General features: G+C 40.2%; 1 long non-coding RNA gene across 1 annotated transcript in view; it reads right to left on the bottom strand.

Annotated features, from left to right (window-relative positions):
- The window catches only part of LOC108589962 (uncharacterized), a 454,173-nt gene extending 439,649 nt beyond the window's left edge, over positions 1-14,524 (bottom strand). Inside the window, exon 1 of the long non-coding RNA XR_013531395.1 lies at positions 14,405-14,524. This is a non-coding gene — a long non-coding RNA (uncharacterized LOC108589962). The remainder of the gene's footprint in view (positions 1-14,404) is intronic.
- Positions 14,525-15,235: the final 711 nt, after the last annotated feature.

The raw sequence follows: 15,235 nt of genomic DNA, 5'->3' as shown, positions 1-15,235 counted from the left end.
CCAGCAGTGGCTGAGACGCTAAATCATAAGTAGTTGAAAGGTAAATAAGTGAGGTAAATAAGATTTATCTCTGATTTGTTCTGGCTTCAAGTCTTTATAGCTGAAGCCACTAATGAAGCCACCACAGTTCCACCACACTTTTTATACTAATCATGACTAAAGTAGGAAAAGTATCGAGAGCCCCAGAGACCCTTCAGGGAGCTTAGAACTGCCGCTTCCTGGATCCTGCATGAGGTGACCCAGAGATGACCTATGCCTGATGCTACTCCCTTGATTTGATTTCCCCCTAATCCTAAACTGGATGACTAAGTGCTACCAGTTCCTCTGACTCAGTTATTCTTTCTCACAGGAAAACTACATTTCTATATGACTCACAGCCAAGCTTATTCCTTGTTTCTTATCTCCCCTGCCTAGCAGTCCCAGCAATATCATCCTTGGAAATCAAGTGGATACTCACTTGCCAAACCCACCTACCATGGTGCGTAGTCTTGTGCCAAGTCCTGATTCCCTTTTCCCTCCCACCTGTCCTGTGCTCTCAAGAGCCACTCTTCCCCACAAGCTACCAATCAGAGCTTTCAGACCTCCAAGTTTCCCTGTCTTTATCAGGGTTAAAGGACTAAGTGGCTATAATATAAAGACCCAATAGTACAGGGAGTCAAAGAACTCACCACTTGTCAAGTTTCTCTCCACTTGACCTTCCAGGGCACATAGGTAGCTTACTCAGCTCATTCAGTCACTCATGGACTTGGGTTGATTCCTTCATATTTCTCTACCCTCCTCTAAGGCAACAGCCTTATCTGCCAGTTTCAGGCTATATAAATAAAGCTGAGTAAGGTATGTTATGGGCACATCCATATTTCTGCTGACAGAAAGAGGAAAAAACTAAAGGGGAGCACATGGGCAAAGTTTAAAAGGCTGGGCCTAGAAAAAGCACACATCACTCCCACTTACATTTCATTGGTCACAGAGCCACACCAGGCCACAAGGAGGGCTAGAATTGTACATAAGTACCTGGCTGGACATCCTCACCCCAGCTGCAAATATTATTAAGGAAGATGCCAAACTATCAACAAAAGGCATTTGTTTTGTCATAAATTTTTACTCAAAGTAGAAACTTGATGATCAAGTTTAATAAAGTTCAACCAATTTAAATAGAATCAAACCTAATGTAATAAGAAATGTGTTTAAAGCATAGCACATGCTTTTCCCTTAGGCACCGTTTCTCAAAGTGTAGTTCATAGACTCTAGAGGATCCAGGGCCACTGATCACTCCCAGAAACCTAGCCACTGAAAGTGGAAAAAGCAATATTATTATTTATCTACATACCTTCCACATATTTGAGATGTAAGGCTGATTATGATTTTTTACAGCAATCACATTACATTCTTAACAATCCTTGTGTTCTTTTTCTTTTTTTGAGACAGGATCTTGCTGTGTCACCCAAGATGGAATGCAATGGCACAATGTTGGCTCACTGCAACCTCTGCCTCCTAGGCTCAAGCAATCGCCCACCTCAGCCTCCCGAGTAGCTGAGACTACAGGCATGTACCACCATACGTGGCTAACTTTGGTATTTTTTTGTAGAGACCAGATTTTGCCATATTGCCTAGGCTGGTCTTCAACTCTTGAGCTCCAGTTAAGAGAATAAACTTTCCGCTGGGTGTGGTGGCTCATGTCTTAATCCCAGCACTTTGGGAGGATGAGGTGGATTGATTGCTTCAGGTCAGAAGTTCGAGACCAGCCTGACCATCCTGGTAAAACCCCATCTCTACTAAAAACATAAAAATTAGCCAGGCATGGTGATGCATGCCTGTAATCCCAGCTACTCCAGAGGTTGGCAAGATCATGCAACTGCACTCCAGCCTGAGTGATAGAGCAAGACTGAGGAAGGAAGGAAGGAAGGAAGGAAGGAAGGAAGGAAGGAAGGAAGGAAGGAAGGAAGGAAGGAAGGAAGGAAGGAAGGAAGGAAGGAAGGAAGGAAGGAAGGAAGGAAGGGAGAAAGAAAATAAACTTTTGAGGAAGCCAAGGACCCCAAGAAATGAGGTGGTTTGCCTAACGTTAAGCACTGGGTGTGCAAACCTGCAGCTGCCGTGACAGTTTCTGAGCTACCATTCCTTTGCTTTTCCCTCTAGTTGAGGAAAAATAACCACTAACCCTGAGAAGACAGCCTCTGAGGTTTAGCTCATAACTGACATGTGAGTCGAGTGAGGCAAACTGAATAAACTCCAACACCACAGCTTGGTGTTGCTATTCACTCCCCTCTGCTAAGAACAAAATTCCATTTAGCACATGACATCTGAAAGGAGGTATCTCACACTGCATGCTTGGAGGGCCATTCATTTGGAAATCTCTCTGGGAAAGCACAGAGCAGAGCTGATTTATGGCCCCACCACAAGGTATCACCGCAAGCATCAGGACCAAGTGGAGGAGGTGCCACAGCCCAGCCCTGAGGCCAGCATTCCAGCCTGTGAACAAATCCTGTGGGTTGGAATGCTGCTGCTAACTCAATGTGATGGACTGCCGGCCCATGCAGCAGCCTCTGACAACACTTTCCTATAAGAGACCTGGGCTCTGGAGACGCCTCTTCCTGCTGTGTCATTGTGATGCGACCACGAGGGTGGGAACCGAGCCCACAAAAACTTCCTTCTGGACCAGGTTACCCTTGTGCAGAATACTGGCTCATGCTGAGTGCTTTTCCCTGAGACATCAGGGCCTCTGTCACCCTGTCCAGACCAGCCCCTCTGGCCACTGCCCTGCCAGGATGTATCTTATGGCATTCTTGGGACTCTAAGGCTAAGAACCCACCAGATTTAGAAATTTTGATAACTCAGGTACATGGGAATTTGAAGGCCTCTCAAGCTATCAACAAAGCGAGCAAATAAAAAAATGAAGAAAATCTCTATTAGAAGACAAAAATGTCAATGTGATTTTTGGGGCAATAAAATTACGTTGATTTTTTCCTCTTTTTATTTTGCTGTAGTTTCCAAGTTTTATATTACTTTTATGTTGGAAAAATAAACTTTACTAAGGAAACAAGGGGTTTGCTAAATATTAAAGGAACTATAAAAATAATGTATTAAATGTGACAACTCAGTAAACACCATAAACATAAATAGTGAACAGGTCTCCAGTACAAACGCAGAATGTGAATCTCTATGTGCTAGGAGAAATAAGCCTGTGTGTGTGTGTGTGACAATATCATACAAGCCATCCAAAATGCAAATATGAAGAAGATAAATACCTGAAAAATTGCCTTCATTAGACCTGCCATCCATTTGTCCCAGTCTCCAGCACGCTTTTTAGAATAAAATGGATCAAATTGTAGCATGAAGTCATCAAACCTTTCATGTAATTTTTTTCCTGTGTTGGCAGTTTATTTTTTTTTTAACTCCCCAGTTATCACAGTTTCTCGTTTGTCCACCGTTTTCCATAACAGAAGAAGCTATACATAATTTAGGGGGAGATATTGTCTTTGCAGACTGACACATTTGCAGAAGGACCATGAATAATGATTCCAAAGCTCCAAGTTTAACTCCTGAATCAGGCAAAGAATAAATAGCAATAGAGGAATAAATTTTATTTACAGCAATTTCATAGTAAGACATTGAATTATTATAGAGCAATGGTTGTAATTAAGTTCACAATAAAATATGCTTAGCCCACACACCAAACTAAAATCACCCAACTGCTCACGAACTGAAATGATCAGAGCAAGCAGTTGTCTCAGTAGTGAAAACCAAAATCGGTAAGGCTTTTCTGGCCATGAGTCTCTGACATGAAGGGCTCCCTCTCTATTCATTGAGGACCCAGCTACCCCGCACTTTGAGTCGTGGTCTTTCTTTTCGTCTAAAAGGGCGGAGCGGATCCCTAGCTTTTTCGATTCTTCCAGCAGATCCCCATTCTGGTGCATCAGCAAAAGAATGTCACAGCCCGCATCAACTCGCCGTGGAGGTACATTTGTGGGATGGTGAGCCAGTTGGAATATCTTTAATGCCTTGTCACAGCTCAGGGTCATCCAGCACTTTGTAGGGCACGTAGTTGCGGACGCTGTGCAGCCACAGGATCTGAACCACAGCGTTGCTGAGGCCGCACTGGAGCTGCTCCACCATCCCCTCGAGGGAAGACAACCACTTTGTTCTTCTTCACCAGCGCTCCAGCTGCTCTGCCGAGCCACCACTGCCCGCACCCCAGCCAACCGCTCTGCGGAGGGACCCGCTCATCCCCGCACGGTAGCTGAAGCCCACGAAGGCCCAGGTCTTCGGCTGGCCACCCAGAGCTCTCCTCGGCCTGTGGCCGCTTTTACATAATTATTAATCAAAGTACAGTTAACTCTGTGATAAACCAATTGAATATTTTGAGAGCAAGCACGAAGTGATTCTTTGCTGTCTGAAGTTGATGAATATTGTGACAAAGGCAGGGAAGATACTAAAGCTATGGGGGTGTCATTCAAAGTTGTTAGACCCGTTGGCAAAACAAGTACAAATCACTCTATTGCCAAGAAGGTTATAAAACTAGGCACAATATCAATAACAAAATGACTTAGAGAAAGCAGAGTGAGTCATCAGCAAAAGTTTAATAACAACATCATAGGATATCCGTAATACCTATGACACACAATATTAAAAGGCAATTATTATCACCTGTGGACACCAGCAGATATTCTACTTTAGAGACAGACAAAACCACTGATGCACAAACTCTTGGTGTAGGAATGGTATGTACACACACACACACATACACCCGAGACACACTCCACAACATTTTTGACCCTGAAATCCATGATAAAAGAGAAAAGGGTTTTCAAGAATTACACTTGTTACTTTAGATATGGATTTTCATGCAGTTGTTGTAAGAAATACTGCAAAGAGAAACCATATACCATTTTCCCAGTTTCCCCCAACGTACCACACAGTATCACAACCAGGATATTGGCATTGATACAGTCAAGATATAGAATGGTTCCATCACTGCAAGGATCCCTCATGTTGCGCTTTTATAGCCACACCCACTATATCTACCTCCACTCTCTTCTTAACTCCTAGCAACCACTCACATGTTCTCCATTTTTATAATTTTATCATCTCAAGGATGTTATACATTTGGAATCATATATAATTGAGGCATTGCCTTTTTTCACTTAGTAGAATTTTTGTAGATCTACTCAAGATGTTGCACATATCAATAATATGTTCCTTTTCATTTGTGAGTAGCATTCTATGATATGGATATACCATAGTTTCCTTAACCATTCACATGGTGAAGGACATTTGGGTTGTTTCCAGTTGGGGTCTATCAGGAACACGCTGCTGTGAACATTTGTGTACAGGTTCTTATATGAATGTAAGTTTTCATATCTCTGGGATAAATGCCCATGAGGGTAATTGCTGGGTTGTATGGTTGTATGTTTGGTTTCATAAGAAACTGTCCAACTCTTTTCTGGAGTAGCTGTACCATTTTACATTGCCACCAGCAATATAGGAGTGTTCTCATTTCTCCTCATAAGAGAAAAGGTTTTTAATTTCGTTAACAAGTGTTTTTTTAAATGAGTCATGAAGTAGATTGGAAAAGGGACACAGCCAGTGCTGAAGAGCATTAGCCATAACTGTAGCCCAGAAATCTGTTGCAAATGATAGAGATTGCACCCAAATGTGAAGCCATTCAAGGCTTGATTAACTAACAATGATCAGCAATATGCCTTCGGATCACAATTCAGTATTGAACAAAACGAACATTGTGAGTATAATAAAAGTGTGGCCCGTAAGGAGATGCCTTCCCAGCATGCTGTACAAAGAAATAATCAGTAAATACTAACCTCTACTTTTCCACACTATGCATGCCAGCTGTTGAGAGAAGCCGCTCTCCTATAAGTTTTTGATACAAGGGATAAAGAAAGGGACCTTATGAAAATGATAATGCCACTAAAGAGCATTTCTCAGACTCAAATGCTTTGCTCAAGACATATTTTATAGCCATATTTTCAGAATATTAAAGAACCTGTAATTATTAGTTCAGTGGTGAAATATTCCCATGTATAATGTTAAAGATAAAATAACCAGAATTTTTTAAGAAGACTGAACTATGGTGCAAACAGTTTTGTCACTAAGAATTTGATTCTGTCCCAACATATGGAGATTTTATTCACCTCTTGAAGAAAAAAATGGACTATATATTATTGGGTATATGTAAATATCACATTCACGTCTTTCAGTAGAACTTGTAACCACACTTTCTTGAACTAAATGCAATCAAAGTAGTAATTTAGGAATCCACACCCATCTGTTTCCCAAGTTCAACTATCCTATCTTCCGAGTCTTTTAATGTGATTTATTCAGGGACTTTAGTCTCTGATGCAGTATTTCAAAGTGTTATCAGGGAACTGTCCTTGCAATATCTAGGCCCATGTTTCCTCCAAACATCCAAAACTCTATGAGGCCACTAGATACTTGAGGCAGTTCCCAATGACCTAGAATTCTGAATTGGGATTTTTAACTTTTTATTATGAAAAACTTCAAACATATACAAAAGTAGAGTAAATAGGATAATGAATGTCCAGGTATTCACTACCCAGATTCAGTAGTGGAATAAATGCTTCTGGTACCCTACATCACAGGCTCTTTCTCCACCTTGCTCAACCAGAGCTGGGATAGACAGTTCTATACAAACTCAGAATCACATCGCCGTAACAAACAGTATCCCCCATCAAGATCAAGTTTCTCTCTTCTGCTTCTGCCCCAAGGCCTTCTCGAAAGCCAATCCACATGAAAACACATCCCAACCTTTGGAGATAACCTTCAAATGAGGGGGATAAGAACTGGTAGATGAGAGCTGTAGCCTCTCATCCATCAGAGGGAGAGTTCTGGGAGAGGTTTTATGTCTTCACCCCACAAGAAGTCTAGCCAGAATTCAGCCCTTGTTGCCCAGTGCAGCAACCTCATAATGCACCTTTGCATTGGTTTTTCTTCCTTCTCTAATTCTCCTTGCTACCTCACTCCTGCTTCTGGGAGTAACACCCTAAGTATACTAACTGAACCCATATCCTTCCCTGAGACTGCTCTGGAGGAACCCAACTAAGACAAATAGTTTAAAAATTTTGTAGCATTCTTATTTCACCTATCACGTAATATTCTGGAGCATTTAAAGCATTTTAAAGTGCTTTAAAGCTTGACTTTTTAAAATTTAATAGAAATAGGAAGGAAAGAAATCAACTCGACACAGAAGCTAATTTGTGATCAAGCTGTGTGTCACCAAAGTAGACCTATATACCTTGGTGAATTATTGACCCTAAATATCATCTCTTTCCTTAATATAAAACCATTATTAAGTACATTATTTTAAATAATACTTTAATGTGATGGTGAAATGAAAAATATGATGGAGCTTCATTTTAGTTTACCTCACAGGTGGTCTGTGTCAGCAGGGTGCCCTTTTTTTTCCTGAGAAAGAGAAACAGAGTCATGCTCTTCCACCCAGGCTAGAGTGCAGTGGCACAATCATGGCTTACTGCAGCCTCAAAGTCCTGGATTCAAGTGACTTTTCTGCTTCAGCCTCCCAAGTAGCTGGGACTACAGGTGTGCACTACCACACTCAACTAATTTTTTTGTGTATCTTGTCAAGATGGGGTCTTGCTATGTAGCCCAGGCTGGTCTCAAACTCCTGGCCTCAAGTACTTCTCCAACCTTGGCCTCCCAAAATGTTGGGATTACAGGCATGAGCCACTATGGCCAGCCCAGGATACTCATTATGTGGCTCTTGAAAATGAACTATGAGGCTAGGCATGGTGGCTCATGCCTATAATCCCAGCACTTTGGGAGGCCCAGATGGGTGGATCACCTGAGGTCAGGAGTTCAAGACCAGCCTGGTCAATATGGTGAGACCTTGTCTCTACTAAAAATACAAAAATTAGCTGGGCATGGTGGCATATGCCTGTAATCCCAGCTACTCAGGAGGTTGAGGCAAGAGAATTGCTTGAACCCAGGAGACGGAGGTTGCAGTGAGCCAAGTTCATGCCACAGCACACTAGCCTGGGTGACAGAGCAAGACTCCATCTCAAAAAAAAAAAAAAAATGAACTATGAGAAATGCTGACTGTTCAAAAACTCCACAGGGCTGTTCACAGGAGTCTGTGAACCTCATGAAAATGTATGCTGATGTGTATACACATGTGCAGTCATTTTTCTGTAGGAAAAAGTCGGTGGTTTTCACCAGATTCTTCTAAAGCAAGTCCTTGACCAAAAAAAGGGTTAAGAACAGCTGATGAAGGGATATTGGGCACTATGACCTCTGAGTAGGGATGTCTTTACCATAGAGAGAAAGCAGCTCTGGAACTCTTTAAATCATTCTACATAGCTGATCATCATCTTCACCAAATTGCACAGTTAGCCTCATTATGTGACGGTAACTAGAATTGACATGATTACAATGAAAGTATTTTTCCTCCTCAAAGTCTAGTTCATAAAGAAATTGAATTTTCCCCTCAAGGCTTGGTTTATAATAAAAGGGTTTTTTTCTTTCCCTCCATTCTCAGAGCCTTATTTTCAACATCTGGATTACATAATCTGGTTCCAATTTTTTCCTCAAAGCTATCTCTCCTTGCCTCACAGAACTTTTGGGATTTTGCCAATCAATAGGAAAAAAATTTAGATTACAATACGTGCTCTTTCCAGACTAGCCTGGTTCCCTCAGATAGTTCTGTACCCTGAACTGGTGCACTTCCAGGAATGTGAGAGATTTTGCGCCAGCTGTTAATGAAGCAATTCCTTCCACCTGTGTCTTGTCCAGTCCCTAAATTACTAACTCAGAAAGGAAGTTGGAAAGTTAAAGAGGCACACTTTCTTTAAAGAGCCTTAATTAGGTTTGGCATTTGAGTTTGTGTATTTTTTTCCCTTCCCTATTAACAAAGGACTATTTGTACATCGTAAATAGAATTAGGGGAAGAAAATTATGCCTTAAAATCAACCGCTTAAAAACCAAGACAGAAATGGTACAGGTGGCTTTTTAAAAGAAGGAGGAAAAACTCCCCTCCACATAAGCCCTTTTCTTGAATAGGCCTTTAACTACCCCTGGTGCAGCTGCAAGGATCCATTTAATGTTCCTGTGATTTATTGCTCTACAGAGGATATTCTCAGCCATCATCTGCAGAAGAGGCCCCCCTAGCAATATGTAGAATGGGAGACTAAGAACGTATTGGAATGGGCTAAATTTTCCATGTGGTTTCCATTTTCTTTCTTGTTGTACAATGAAATTTCCTTTCTTTCTTTTTTTTTTTTTTTTTTTGACATGGAATTTTGCTCTTGTTGCTTAGGTTATAGTGTAGTGGCTGGATCTCGGCTCAGCGCAACTTCCGCCTCCCAGGTTCAAGTGATTCTCCTGCCTCAGGCTCCCGAGTAGCTGGGACTACAGGCACATGGCACCACGCCCAGCTAATATTTTGTATTTTTAGTGGAGACAGGTTTTCACTGTGTTAGACAGGATGGTCTCCTGACCTCATGATCTGCCCACCTGGGCCTCCCAAAGTGCTGGGATTACAGGTGTGAGCCACCACACCCAGCCCAAAGTTTTTTTTTTTTTTTAAGAAAAAGATTTTTAGCCATCACACATATCACAAAAGTACCCCACCTCTAGTGCAGCTTGCAGCAGGCCTGAGCCAGAAACTGTCATTAGAAAGAGGAGCTCAAAACATCCTCCATCTTGAAAGGCAAAGCTTCCTAAAGCCAATTCTTGGCACAAAATCCTCTCTGATTTGAAGATCTATGACTTCTGTTGGGTGTCCCCATACCAAGTGACAATTGTAAGGTAGTAAAGAGCAACTAATATCCACTGAACACTATGTGACACCAAATGTTCTGCATCATTCACATGGATTACCTCATATAATACGCAATTTACTGTCTCCATTTTACAGATGAGGAAACTTCAGCTGAGAGAAGTTAAGTCACTTTACCCAAGGTCACAAAGCCTGCGAATGGAAAGCTAGGATTTGATCCTTGGTTTGTATGATTTCAATAGTAGTGCTTTTAACTACTACATACTTGTCACCCCTTTCTTTTCTTCTAGGCTCCTTCCCTGACCGCAAATATAATATAATGTCAGGCCTTCCTTATACTAGCCCCTAGCTACCTAGAAACTCAAACTACAGTAACCATCTATGCCTGTCCTCCAGAGTAATGCCCCACTGTATAAAATTTCCCACTTTATCTAATATCTCCCCATGGAACTCTGGGGTTCCCATCAAATCTTTCAATAAAATTATGGCTTTAAATAATAAAAATTATTTCAGATCCTAATACTAATTGATACATCTTTCTTGTATATACCCACCTTTCACATAAACACACATCCTCTTATTCTACTAATTCACCTATATTGAGTACTTACTATGTGCAAGACATCATGTTAATCACTTCACATGGATCTTCTCCTGTGATTCTCCACAGTAACCCTATGAGGTAGCTACTACTATTATACCTGGTTTACACATGAGAAAACTGAAGCTCAGAAAAGTTCTGAAGTTCAGAAAAGCTCTAAGCAAGTGGAGGAGTTAGGGTTTGAATTCAGGTGTGTTTGACTTGAGAGCCCAAACCCCTAAATCACTACATTCTCCTTTCACTTTTCTTAATGGTGATAAGTCATGTTGATAGTACATGCCAGTCATATGATGTGATCAAAATGGCACTTTACTTCTGTGGAGTTCCTTCCAAATCCCACAGCCCCAGCCTAATTATGAGCAAAACATAATACAAATATCACTGAAGGAACATTCGAAAAAATACCTAATCAATCAGTACACCCCCCAAACTGCCAAGGTCATTAAAAATAAGGAAAAAGATCCAGGTGACATCTATGAAAACAATAGTGTAGGGAACTCCTGTGAAAGTTCTCAAAATCAAAATGGAGTCACTGTGTTTAAAAAAAAAGTACCTCAATGATAAACTGGATAAAGAAAATGTGGCACATATACACCATGAAATACTATGCAGCCATAAAAAAGGATGAGATCATGTCCTTTGTAGGGACATGGATAAAGCTGGAAACCATCATTTTCAGCAAACTAACACAAGAGCAGAAAACCAAACACTGCGTGTTCTCACTCACAAGTGGGAGTTGAACAATGAAAACACATAGACACAGGGAGGGGAACATCACACACTGGAGCCTGTAGGCGGGTGGAGGACTACGGGGAAGGATAGCATTAGGAGAAATACCTGATAGATGACGGGCTGATGGATGCAGCAAACCACCATGGCACATGCATTCCTATGTAACAAACCTGCACATTCTGCACATGTATCCCAGAACTTAAAGTATAATTTTTAAAACACACTTGACAGACCCAGGAAAGACCATGAAGGGAGGATTCTCATGCATAAATGACAGATAACAAGAACTTTCACAGAAGACTGCAAAATCCACAACCTTGCACAAAGGCCATCACAACCTTACATACACAAAAATGCTTCTGCAAGGGTATCTGCCCAGCAACTGCCTGTCCAGCCTTGGAGTGATGCCACCCTTATTACCAGTCCTTGTAGCCAAGGATAATTATCTCCAAGCAAGTAATCCTCATTTTTCTTTAAAAAACTTTGTCTTCATCTACCTCCCCAAATACGTACATAGTTTACTATGACATGTATTACCATTGCAATGCTCTATTCCTGAATACACATCATTTTCTTTTGGAGGGCCTCTCTCTGTGTGTTATTTAGGTTAACATAAATGGTGTCCAGAAGTGGGACCTGAAAAAGATCTCTATCAGAAGGAATTGGTGATTGTTGGAACTAGTGTGCAGTACTCACTTGAGCCCTTTAAGCTCTCTGCTTCTGCAACCTACTTTTTCTGCCCCGATAAGCCTTCTGTCAGGCCATGCCTCCCTCTTTTTGGTAGAGGATTTTTTACTTTATTCAGGACTTGGTAATAAGGCCACCTTAATAAGAGATGCATCCCTCCTGGGATGATAAAAGACTTTTTGCCTTGTCTAGCAAGTCCTTTCTAATATAAAGACAATGTCCTTCTGGTTTGGGTATTCTAGTTTCTATAGAAGTTATGTGCTGTCTGAGAGACATGTCTTTTCTGGTGAATTTACTTGTGATTCTTTCTACACACCTACTTTATATTTTATTTGATTGCCGTTCTTCATTTAAAGTTCTTATGAGCACTTAAATTTTGATTTCATTTTGGTTTGGTTTTGCATCTCTATAAATGATTTGTTACTTTTTTCTTGTTTCTAAAAATCTTCTGAGAGCAAAAAAATTGTAAATGGTGGGCACAAGGAGGCTGGTCAAAAGCCACTAGGTTGGCTGGGCATGGTGGTTCATACCTGTAATCCCAGCAGTTTGGGAGGTCAAAACAGGAGGATCACTTAAAGCCAGGAGTTTGAAAACAGCCTGGGCAACAAACTAAGACCCCAATCTCTCCAAAAAGAACAAAAACCATAATAAAACTAAAATTACTTAAAAGCCACTAGGATGATCACCACCATGTAAAACACTAGTCCAAACTCCTGACAGTCTCTGACAGGATTTATAAGATTTTCTTTGCTTTCAAGAGCTTAGTAAGAAATGGAAGGAGATTCTTAAACATTAAGGCATGCCAGGTTTTCAGAGATTTCAGCCAGGTATATTAGAGATTCTAGTGCACATGTTTTTTTGTTTCTGTTTTTGTTTCTGAGATGGAGTCCCACTCTGTCGTCCAGGCTGGAGTAGTGGACAACCTCAGCTCACTGCAACCTCTGCCTTCCAGGTTCAAGCAATTCTCCTGCCTCGGCCTCCAGAGTAGCTGGGATTACAGGCACATGCCACCACAACCAGCTAATTTTGCATATTTTTAGTAGAGACAGGGGTTTCACCATGTTGGCCAAGCTGATTTTGAACTCCTGACCTCAAGTGATCTGCCTGACTCAGCCTCCCAAACTTCCAGGATTATACGTGTGAGACATCATGCCCAGCCTAGTTCACATGTTTAAATTAATGGGAAAACTACATCAAGAAAATTCAGAGCTCAACGGCCATTATATAAACTCTTTGAGCTTGTTAAAAAACAAAAACAACAACAAAAAACTGAAACCAACTATAGAGTTAATATATAGAGCCTTCTAAGTTCTCTATCTCTCTGTTTTTCTACCTGTTTTGAATCTGCTGACTTTTCTACTGGTATTGAGATAAACTCACAACTTACGCTGTTCCAGCCAAGAAATAAAAGGTCTTAAAAGGTTTTCAAATTAACAGCTTTACAAATTACAACATCTCTATGGCCATGAACAACCTAGACCTAAGAGACATCCCTTTTAATATAAATTTAGGTTTGTGTAAATAACAAAAGCTTAGGGTGATAGAACAGTTAATTGAAGAATTAATATTCTATAAGAAATAGAACTAGAAAATGTCTGTAAAAGCCTCTCTACTCAAATAGAACAAAATCTTAAGCTCCGAGCAATTACAATGTAAGCTATCTTTGTCCAACATAAAAATTGCTTTGTCTGCCATGCAGGGGCCAAAAAAAGCCAGAAAAAACAAAAACTAGTAAGATGCTTCCCTGCTCACATTAACTTGTCAAGCAAACCAAACCAACAAACAAAAGATAGATTTGTTACTAAAAATTTAAGACTACTTGAAGATTTGGGTTTCTTTATACAATTTAGATAGTTCTAACTAGAATGTACACACTAAAATCTTAACCCTATATTCATTTGAATCTGAAAAAAAGGGGATAAAAGACAAAAGGGATTTTTTTTTTTTTAAATCAAGCTGCTTTATTCAAAATTTTGGTCTACAGCCTTCTTTAGATTTACCAATTAGGGCAAGTAAAGTTTAACCTTTTGAGCAGGTCATATTTTGTAAGAAGCATAATTTTGATATAATTATAATTTATAAACTGATGAGTTTGTATTATTATCTCATGGCTAAAATTTGAAAACAAAAGTTATAAGATTGTACATGAGTGTGTATATAGATATATACATATGTTTAAGTGTGTTTATGCATACATACAAGTATTATGTTGTATGTTGTGTCTACATAGTAAAATCTGGTGTAGTCAGCCAGAAATGTCTTAAGAAATTCTATTCATATTCGTATAAATACAAATATCATTCAAGGCTATTATGAACACCTTTATGTGCATAAACTAGAAAACCTAGAAGAGAGGGATACATTCCTGGAAATATACAACCCTTCTAGATTAAACAAGGAGGAAATAGAAACTCTGATCAGGGCAATAACAAGCAGCAAGACTGAAATTCACATAAATGAAATCATACAGTATACATTTTGTGTGTACGTCTGGCTTCCTGCATGCAAATAATTCAGATGTTTTTGAGATTGTGAGTTGCTTTTGACTCTCCTCATTAAAAAGCACAAAATAATTGCTTCCCTGTCCAAGATGTGCTGAGATCTGATTTCTGGTTACTTACCAGGAGGCAATGAGGGTGGTGGGGTGGATCTTGAGAAAAAGAAATACTGTCTCACAGGAACCTTCTTTATGTGAAATCATTACCTTGTCTCCATGAAAAGAGAAGTTATTCTTCTCTGGCAAGAGAAAAGAGTTGCTTCTACTATTAAAAAAAGAGAGAGAGAAAAATTTGGGATGTCATAACACTTGGGCTTATATAAATCCCAGATCTCCATGTTCCATTCTTTTCCTATCTGATTTTGGCTTAATGAGCCTGACAAGGTTGGACATTTAGTCCTCTTCGTAATTCTGTCAACCTTATTATCAGATTTTGAGTCTGGTTTTTAGTACATTCTGTCCCTACCACTGTGGGAGGTAAGACTCTCCGCTAAAGCTGCTATGCAGGCAGAGCTTCTACTGCCTTCAAATGAGACACTCTACTCCAAAATCCTTATTAATATTATTGTTTATATATCAGTTAGGCATCACAGCCACTCAACCTCCCCATATCTTGCCCTCCACCTACATGTCATTCTAATAAAATAGTGCATACCACAGGAGAGAGCTCAAGTATTTGCAATGTCACTTCATGCCAGGGTTGTGGCCATACATACCACTTACCACCAGCAATAGGGTCCCTATTGCTTTTAGACCAAGTGAATAATACAATTCCAAAATCCTATTCTGTCTGTTTTGTACAACCACTTCTAATATCAAATGTTTTTGCCAGGGTCCTCTAGAATACAGAGTCTGAGCAATAATTCAAGTACTAACCATTTGAGTGTATGCAAGCCCAAGGCAACAGGGATGATGAAAAAGGATAAGTCAAGCAAAAAAGATGCAAACCAATGTG

Source organism: Callithrix jacchus, chromosome X, assembly GCF_049354715.1.
Source record: "Callithrix jacchus isolate 240 chromosome X, calJac240_pri, whole genome shotgun sequence".
Classification (NCBI taxonomy): Eukaryota; Metazoa; Chordata; class Mammalia; order Primates; family Cebidae; genus Callithrix; species Callithrix jacchus.
Note: the sequence above shows the minus strand (reverse complement) of the source record. Positions and strands in the feature narration are given on the sequence as shown.